The following is a 9,362-nucleotide window of genomic DNA, read 5'->3' as shown; positions in this document are numbered from 1 at the left end:
GCTGCAGCTGCTGCTGTGCTTAAAGCCAGCCAGCTGCCCTTCCTACCAATCAGGTGATGCAATCAACCAGGTAATATACTGCTGACCAGCTATGCTTGTTGGATTGCCAGGAGACTGACTCTGCTGCAGCCCTAATCCCGACAGTATCCCCCCGCTAGAGGCCTTGGGGCCTGGTTTCTTTGGGTAGATGCAGTGAAAAGTGAGCAGGAGGTCAAAGTTATGGATGTGTTCTGTGGGTTCCCACGAGCATTCATCAGGGCCATATCCCTTTCAGTCAATTAAGTATTGGCGCCTTCCCTGTAGACAGCGAGAGCCCAGAATTTGCCGAACCACATTCTTCCTGACCCTGAATGGTTATTGGTAGAGACAGGGGAGTGGTGCCATGTGGGAAGATATTTTTGGTATGTGTCTTTAACAGGGAGATCTGGAATGTGGGATGGACCTTAAGAGATTCTGGTAACTGTAGCCTGAAGGTTACTATATTAATCCATTCTGTAATCTGAAAGGTCCCCATGTACTGGTGGTCCAGCTTTGCAGATGGGTGAGTAGATCTAAGGTTCTGGGTGGGCAGCCATACCTTATCCCCTACTGAGAAGCTAGGGGCTGGCCAATGATGCTGATCGGCATATCATCTGTATGTTGCCTTAGCTTCTTCTAACCAGAGTTTAAACTCTTGGTTTATCTGATGGATGCAAGTGATGAGGTCAGCAAAGGTGGTCATTGGAGACGTGGTGGGGAATTTGGAGTGAAAGCAAAGATGGAATCCATAATTGGCAAAAAAAGGGGTGTGTTGGATGGAGATATATGTGGCATTATTGTAGGTAAATTCTGTGGGAGGTAAGCAACAGCCAATCATCCTGATGGTAATTAAGAAAGCTGCATAGGTCCTGCTCCAGAACCTGACTGACTTGTTTTGTCTGACTGTTGGTGTTTGGGTGGTAAGTGGTCGAGGAACAGGTGTTGATTCCCAGAGGGCACAGGAAATTACCACCAGAAACGGGACATGAACTGGGATCCCCAGTTCTTCAGATGCAAGAAGTGAGGTTCTTACCCACGAAAGCTTATGCTCCCAATACTTCTGTTAGTCTTAAAGGTGCCACAGGACCCTCTGTTGCTCTTTATGTCAGTCAGCCTGTGCAATGCCCCATCGACCTTCCAGCATTTTATTAATGGCATCTTCCAGGACATGCTGGATCAGTTCATCATTATTTGTTTTTGGAGAATCAGGTACATCATGACCAGACAGCAAATGAGAAAAATCGGGACAGGGGGTGGGGGGTGGGGGGTAATAGGAGCCTATATAAGAAAAAGACCCAAAAATCGGGACTGTCCCTATAAAATCAGGACATCTGGTCACCCTATGCTTCATACATGCTGGTCTATGAGTCTTGAGGACTCAAAGAAAACCAGATCTGAAGTGGCAATCGGAGGTGTGTCGGATGCTGGTTTGCGATTGCTGCTGTCCTGACACTGGCATGAGGGAGCCAAGAATTTATAAAGGAGGAAGCAGACTGGTCCAGCACAGGTTCCTTTATCAAGGCTGTGGCCTGATGGCTTCCTTACCCAAAGACCAGCCCAGCCTTTGCCGGACATAATGCTGTGAAGTGTCCAGGTCCCCAACAATATAAGCACAGCACTGATGCTTAGCATCTGTGGTTTTCTGCTCCTGGTAGATGCAAGCTGAACTGGTCATATTGCCTGGGTTCCAGGTCCTCAAGTGAACTGCGCAGGTGAAGAGTCACAGTCCAGGGTGTTGGCAGGTTTCAGAGTGCTGAGCCATGCTCATGGCACTGCTCAGTCAGGGGGATATCAATTTGAATGAACAAATCAATTAGGTCATCCAGATTGGATGGAGGTTCAGCCTGCGCCAACTCCTCTTTAGTGTCTTCATTGAATTCTAGCTGGATAAGGTAACACTGTGCTGCCTTGTTCCATTCAATGTGCACAGACAGAAGGCAGAATTTGGCTGCGTATTTGGCCAGAGGTTGACATCCCTGTCATAGCGCCTGAAGTGTGGTCTTGACAGTGAGGGTCAGCAAAGATCACAGACATTGCTCAAATAGACTCCTCCAACTGGCCCAGGAGGGGGCTGGACTGTTCCAAGAGGGGAGATGCCCAAGCCAAGGCTTCCCCAGTCAATAAATTAACAATAAGCCCAACCTGGGCCTGCTCAGTAGGGAACAAGTGGGGACATAACAAGAACAGGAGCTAGCACTGGTTCAGGAAACCTCTGACTGTTTTATTTTGGTCTGGGAAATCAGTGCTCCAGCCCACAACACCATTAGAGATAATTCATTCTTTTATAGTCCTTGCCACATGTTGTATCCTATACAGATAAAATATAGTTTGCTGATATAAGAAAATAACTACAAGCCACATGCAAAATAACATAGGTATCAATCTCAGCAAGAGGACAGTCTTATAGATACATTCTTAAGTCTTTGAAATTATTAGTTGCTGCATGTCAGTAGTTAAAGATAAATCATACACACCTGACAGATTTTGTATAGTAATTTGGTGGCCAGCTCAAGCTGAGGCCCTGGGCGTAAGTGAAGTTAGGGCCAAGTACAAGTTCACTTTTTCCATACTAGCCTGCTCTTGATCATACTTATCAGCTGTATCATAGCACTGTCTTCTGCAGTTTGAAAAACAAACTTTCAAGGGCATAGCCATTTTGATATCCCCAGGGAACCATTCTTGCATCAAAATAAGAATACACCCTTTAGACTCTTTGGATGAAATTCTTGCCCAATTGAAGTTAATTGTTGACTTAATGGGGCCAGGATTTCACCCTTGGAGACAAGAGTAATGGTAACACTGTGTTCAGGGCTAAGGTGAACATCTTCTGTTATTGATTCATGGGAGCTGGCCAAAATTCCTTTCAGGCTATGATGAATATTTACTCATATAATTCATCTGTGGTGATTATATGTTGCTATGATTCTTAATTGGGATGAATCCCCAGATAGCTTTCAATGGATTATCCATCTGTAGCAAAATGCTATTGTGGTCATCTTTAAAGGCTTGCCAGTTGCCTTTGACCTAAATACTACTACTTCAGTATTTGTAGTGCTCCTTACAGCAAATATGGGGACAGCTGCAGATACTGCTAGGTAGTCTCATCTATTTATCTAGGCGAAACTAGCCAGACATTAAGTGTGACCACTGTAGCATATGAGAAACAAACAGATCATAGAATCATAGAATATCAGGGTTGGAAGGGACCTCAGGAGGTCATCTAGTACAAACCCCTGCTCAAAACAGGACCAATCCCCAACTAAATCATCCCAGCCAGGGCTTTGTCAAGCCTGACCTTAAAAACCTCCAAGGAAGGAGATTCCACCACCTCCCTAGGTAACCCATTCCAGTGCTTCACCACCCTCCTAGTGAAAAAGTTTTTCCTAATATCCAACCTAAACCTCTCCCACTGCAACTTGAGACCATTACTCCTTGTTCTGTCATCTGGTACCACTGAGAACAGTCTAGATCCATCCTCTTTGGAACCCCCTTTCAGGTAGTTGAAAGCAGCTATCAAATCCCCCCTCATTATTCTCTTCTGCAGACTAAATAATCCCAGTTCCCTCAGCCTCTCCTCATAAGTCATGTGCTCCAGCCCACTAATCATTTTCGTTGTCCTCCACTGGATTTTTTCAGTATATGACTGAAGGCACTGAAGTCAATAGTAATAGAAAGGTAAGTGAGTAGCTGGACAAGACCATTTCTCAGAGAGACAAGGTGGGTGAGGTAATATCTTTTATATTATGTCACCCACAATGTCTCTCTCATATCCTGGGACCAACAGGGCTACAACACTACAAAAGACCCTTTACATAATACCCCACATGGGGACTCATTAATCCCAGAGTTTGAGGCAAATGTCCCTTTTGCCCAGTATTAATTCAGCCCATTAATATAGAGGCTTCTCTGACTAGTTTGGGTCAGACTATGTTAAAAGCATAATTTGTTACACTAGTTAAAGGGGTTCTAGCAGATACTGTTCTCATAAGGGATTAACATTTGGGGGGGGGGGGGGAGAAATACCAAACAAGAAAAAGAAAAGGTTTATAGTTCATGGTAAAATCTGACACAGAAAAGCCTTGTCAGGAATGTTATAAACAAGCAAGGGATCATTAATATGTCCATGACTGGAAAGCTAATCAACTGGCAAGAAAGAATGTAACAACAACGCGACATAAATGCTGACTGTGGAAAAGAAAGGAAAGAAAAAGGACTTGACCTTTTTCGGGCAACCGAAAAAGGTCAAGTCCTTTAAAAAAAAAAAAAAGAGTCAAGTTATGGGGACCACATCCTCAGCCTTGCCAGCGCTCATCTCAGTGTGCAGAAAAGTGGGCTTTAAGCCACCTTTCTGTTTCTGTGGTCCCTAGAGATGTTTGGAGCCAGTTCAACCCGCAGCCTGAAGGCTGTCCCAGATTCCACTGGCAGCTGGGGATCACAGCAGCACTCCAGTCTTACCCCAACATCACCCTTACACCAGGGGTTGAGAGGGAGGGGGTTATAGAGTCAGCTGTGCCAACTGTACACCATGCCCAGAGATACCAGGGGAATCCCCAGGTAGCTGGAATCACTGGGTTTCCAGCTGGAAGGGGGACTGAGGATCTGGAACCACTATTTAAAAATGGGATTGAATGAGGCAACAGACTTTATTTTTAAATTAATATGGAGGATTAGCAGTTCCTGAAATAGGATTGAAACCACAAAATTAAAAGCCAGATCCTTGGCTCTGCTTAGGTCCCTTCATTCCACTAAACCTATCCTAAATGTGCAGAGAATGGAGGAAAACTCAGCTGATATAAAGCTAGTGTAGGCTGGATTTCAAACATTCTCAAAGGTTTGGAGCTGTTTAAATTTGAATTTTTGGTTCAACCAGTTCTAGAGAAAGTTCCTAATCCAGTTGGGGATTCAGATTTGAAACCTTCCCCTGCAAAAGTTCGGATTCAGAAATCCACCTCGGATCAATTTCTACCAGGAAGTGACAAAGGTATGTGGAACTGGGGAAGTGTTGAATCTGGATTCAGTTCAAGATCTGACTGAAGGTTTGGATCCCTTCTGATTTTATCCAAGGCAATCTGATTATAAACCAATGGGCTGGGAAGTTTTTCCACCAATACCAGAATTCTGAATTCCAATCCTCTTTCACTGAAGAGCTCTGTTTTTTTGCAGTGTTTTTTGATTTACCAGCTTTTTGTTCTGTATTGAGCTCTCTTTGTGCAGCTGAGAGATGACTATAGGTTTGATTTTTGCAAGCGCCCTTTCCTCCCTTTGATTTCTTCGGGACTTGGAGGCACTCAGAGATTTGCAGGATTGAATCTTCCTTCTATTTGCTCTTGGAAATTGTATACGAAGGGGGAAATCATGCCCCCAGATCCCGGTGCAGACCTCTTCTTCTGGCACAGAGTGGAGACTCAGCCTCCTCCACAAAAGTAGCCTCCGCTCACTTTCCCTGGAGTCTGTGAAGGCCTCTTGACTCGTCCAAAATCTATGCAAGGAGGGGAGCAGGATGGAATAGGAGGGAAGAGGTGACACTGGGGTGGGGGGAAGGGATGTATATTTTCCCAACCACAGCTGCCTGGAGGTCACCTGGAGAAGGTAATAACAACCTGTAAAGCATATTTCACCTCAGGTGCTCCAGGTTCTTCACCCATGCTAATAAATGAAACCTTCTCACACCTACATGAGGTAGGGAAGGATTGTTAGATCCTTTTTTCAGATGTGGAAACTGAAGTTAAAAGAGGTAATTAACTTACTAGCCCAAGGTTTTGCAGGAAATCAGCAGCAAAGCCAGGAACAGAACCCAGGAGGCCGAATCCTGGCGCCAGTGACTTCAATGGAGCCAGGATTTTCAACCAACAGTTCTGCTGCTCAGGACCCTGTTTAATTACTTAAGTAACTTAATAAACTAACTCTTTCTCTCTCTCCTCCCCCATCCGCCCCCTTTAATATATTTCCACACTTCCTTTCCAGGAAATAAATCTCAAACTTAAATCTCATGATTTCATGATGTATAATAAGGGTAATTATCAAAGTGATTTTCAAAGAATGCCATTAAAGGATTGCATCTAAATCATCATTGATTGTTGTTATATATAATAGTTTAACAGGTTTTCTATTTAATAAGTGTAATAGTTTCCATTATCCATAGGCTTGTTCACTCTGTGGTTGTCTGGGGCCTGGTACCTGAATGGTTTGTCAGCTAAGAGAGATCCAGGCTGAATCTGTAAATATTGACTTTGTTGTTTCAATGTGTTTTCTTGGCAAAGGTTTTCCATGCATCATACTCCTTTACTGTAAGATAGGTGTTTCCAACAGTCCCTGTTTCATTATAATCATGAATTGCAGCTTGTGCTAAATTCTGAAACATCAAAGCCATCAACATTCAACTTACTGGTATGAATTTCTACGTTCCTAAAGCTAAGATAAGACCAGGGGGAAAAAATCTTCTGTAGACTTAATTCAATGTATTGAATGAACATCACTTTTTGTCCTATTTGCGAATTGTCTACAAGCAGTTTGCTTTTTGTTATTTTAAAATATTTGTCAACTAGTTTCTTTAGCTAATTCTTGGTCTGAAGATTGTTTGCTAGTGGTTTGCTATGTGTAGTGAAGATCTGAAATTCGCGCTGTGTTGATGAGTTTTGACTGTTCACCAGCGTCACATTGTTTATTTCTGCTCCCAGACTGGATTAGGTTTCCCATGCACATGCCTCTGTTTACAAGTTCAACATTCATTTTCTGTCAATATTCTGTAGTATTGGCTTAAATTTCACTGTTTCTATAAATGTATCTGCCAGGAGACTTGTTCACTAGAATAGTCACAGAAAGTGATTATAAAAGAGGAGCACCTATCAGTGAAGCACAACTTACACTCTCCTATCAAATAGGAAATGAATTGCAACCACTTTTCCCACCACTGAAATGAGGAGCTGTTTAGATACCATGTTGATATGTGTCTTTGATATACCATAGACAGACAAACAAACAGATTGATGGATTAGACCACACTACAACACTTCAGAATAAGGAGTGAATATGAATGTCATATCGAATTGCAATTATAAGGGCAAGAATGTAAGTTACTTGAACTGGAATGTGTCCAGGCATCAAGATGGAGGGTTCAAGACCCAATCTGATGGGAAGTGCTATGGGACCTTGGAATGCCTTGCATGTTGCACAAGGATTTGAATGTTTGTCAGCTGAAATGAGAGATTGTAAATGGTTTCACATTGACAATTACAGTACAACAGTGTGCACCGTCTAGGAAATGAGAGCTGTACTATGGTGGTTACATTTTAATCGTTTTGAAATATATCCCTCAGTCAAGGGGTATTTCCCATGTTAAAGACAGGAAATTTTCTCTTGGATATAGACCTTTTTAAGTGTGACCCCCATACAAAGGGTTCAGATATATTACTTCTGACACGTTTAGTATGATGGCACAAATTATCACAGCGCATCACCTGCTCCTCATGCCTTACTGCAGTGTTCGCCTCTCATTCTACACATGGAACTCCTGCTGAGGCCTATGGGAAGTTAGCCACCGCTGTCCTTGTTTGCACTCCGTGCAATGTCTCAGCCAGTGAGAGAAATGAGACCTACCAATAGACACACAGAGGCTTACATTTGTTAAATTGCTTCAACATAAGTTGTTAAATGTATATTCAAAATACAATATGTCAGAAAAACCTTTACCCATAACTTTAATGTAGTGCATATGCTATGCAGATATGCAGAGGAGTTACGAAATTGTGGACAAAAGATTTCACAAGCACTTTCTCAGAGTCAAAATTGGCTCTTTTTCAACTGTTCTTGAAAGGCCAGTTGTTGGATGGAAGTTGATTTTAATAATGATTGCTCTAGCTGTAATAACCACAACAATGTTATGGGAAGGAAACGATTGCCATGGATTTCATGCTGGTATGGAGAACTTTGTGATCAGGTGGAATGTATTTTATATTTTCCAGGACGGATGTTTGACTTGTTTTTGGTCATATGGCAGCCATTCATGGGTTTTAAAACAATAGGTGATATAAGCTTTCTATGATTATAAATCTGCTGTTTTCATTTATTTTTTTAGTCTGTGATGGATATTGCTGTAACTTACACTGGAAAATAGTTGTACTCCAGAGCCAATGGCTATGTAGGCAGAAACCAAAAATATTTATAGAGCATTTTAACCAAAATAGAATTTTAAACACTTTCTCAAGATGTTCAAACTACCACGGTGAAAGTTTGTTAGTTCTTTCACTAAGGAAAATGGTTCATGTTCTACACTATGTGATTACTGATTTCACAAATGTGTTAGTGCATCAAATATTATAGTACATTTTGCTGTATATTGTGTGACAGACCCAGACCAGTTGGGTACAGGAGTCTGGTAGAGGGCAAATATACTGGTCACTGGATGAGTAGTTTTCTGTTCCCTGAGTGACCAGAGCAGGGGCTGCACTAGAGTAATCAGGAACCTGCTAGAACCAGTTAAGGCAGGCAGGCTAATTAGGATACCTGGAGCCAATTAAGAAGAAGCTGCTAGAATCAATTAAGGCAGGCTAATCAGGGCACCTGGGTTTTAAAAGGAGCTCACTTCAGTTTGTGGTGGGAGTGTGAGGAGCTGAGAGGGTGTGCTGCTGGAGGACTGAAGAGCACAAGTGTTATCAGACACCAGGAGGAAGGTCCTGTGGTGACAATAAGGAAGGTGTTTGGAGGAGGCCATGGGGAAGTAGCCCAGGGAGTTGTAGCTGTCATGCAGCTGTTACAGGAGGCACTATAGACAGCTGCAGTCCACAGGGCCCTGGGCTGGAACCCGGAGTAGAGGGCGGGCCTGGACTGTGGGTTCTCCCAGAGGGGAAGGTCTCTGGGCTGTTCCCCAACCCACATGGTGAATCTCTGAGGCAAGAAAATCCACCAATAAGCGCAGGACCCACCAAGATAGAGGAGGAACTTTGTCACAATTGTTAAATAGCTTCTTTGTTCCATTCTGGACTTCAGTCAAGCCACACCCATTTATACTAGATGAGAATCTGGCCTCTGATATCAAGAAGGGATTTTTTTCTCCTTCTATTAACTCTTCTTCTTCTTCTAGCCTTTAACCCTTTATATGGGTCATCTCATTGAGTCCTTCTTCTCCATTCTAGTCGGTCTTGAAGCAGTTCCTTGGAAACTCCACAGCTAATCAGATCCTTTTGTATGACCTACAAACCATCCACCTAGTTATGACTCTTACAACCCGACTCTTACCCTTGACTTATAAGTTTACCTCCCTCTTTCCTATATATCCTTCCAATCTTCTTTTCACATGAACAAACCATCTAAGCCTGGACTGCCTCAACTTTTTTCTAATTGGTACC

Source organism: Emys orbicularis, chromosome 1 (genome assembly GCF_028017835.1).
Source record: "Emys orbicularis isolate rEmyOrb1 chromosome 1, rEmyOrb1.hap1, whole genome shotgun sequence".
NCBI lineage: Eukaryota > Metazoa > Chordata > Testudines > Emydidae > Emys > Emys orbicularis.
This window is presented reverse-complemented; position numbering follows the sequence as displayed.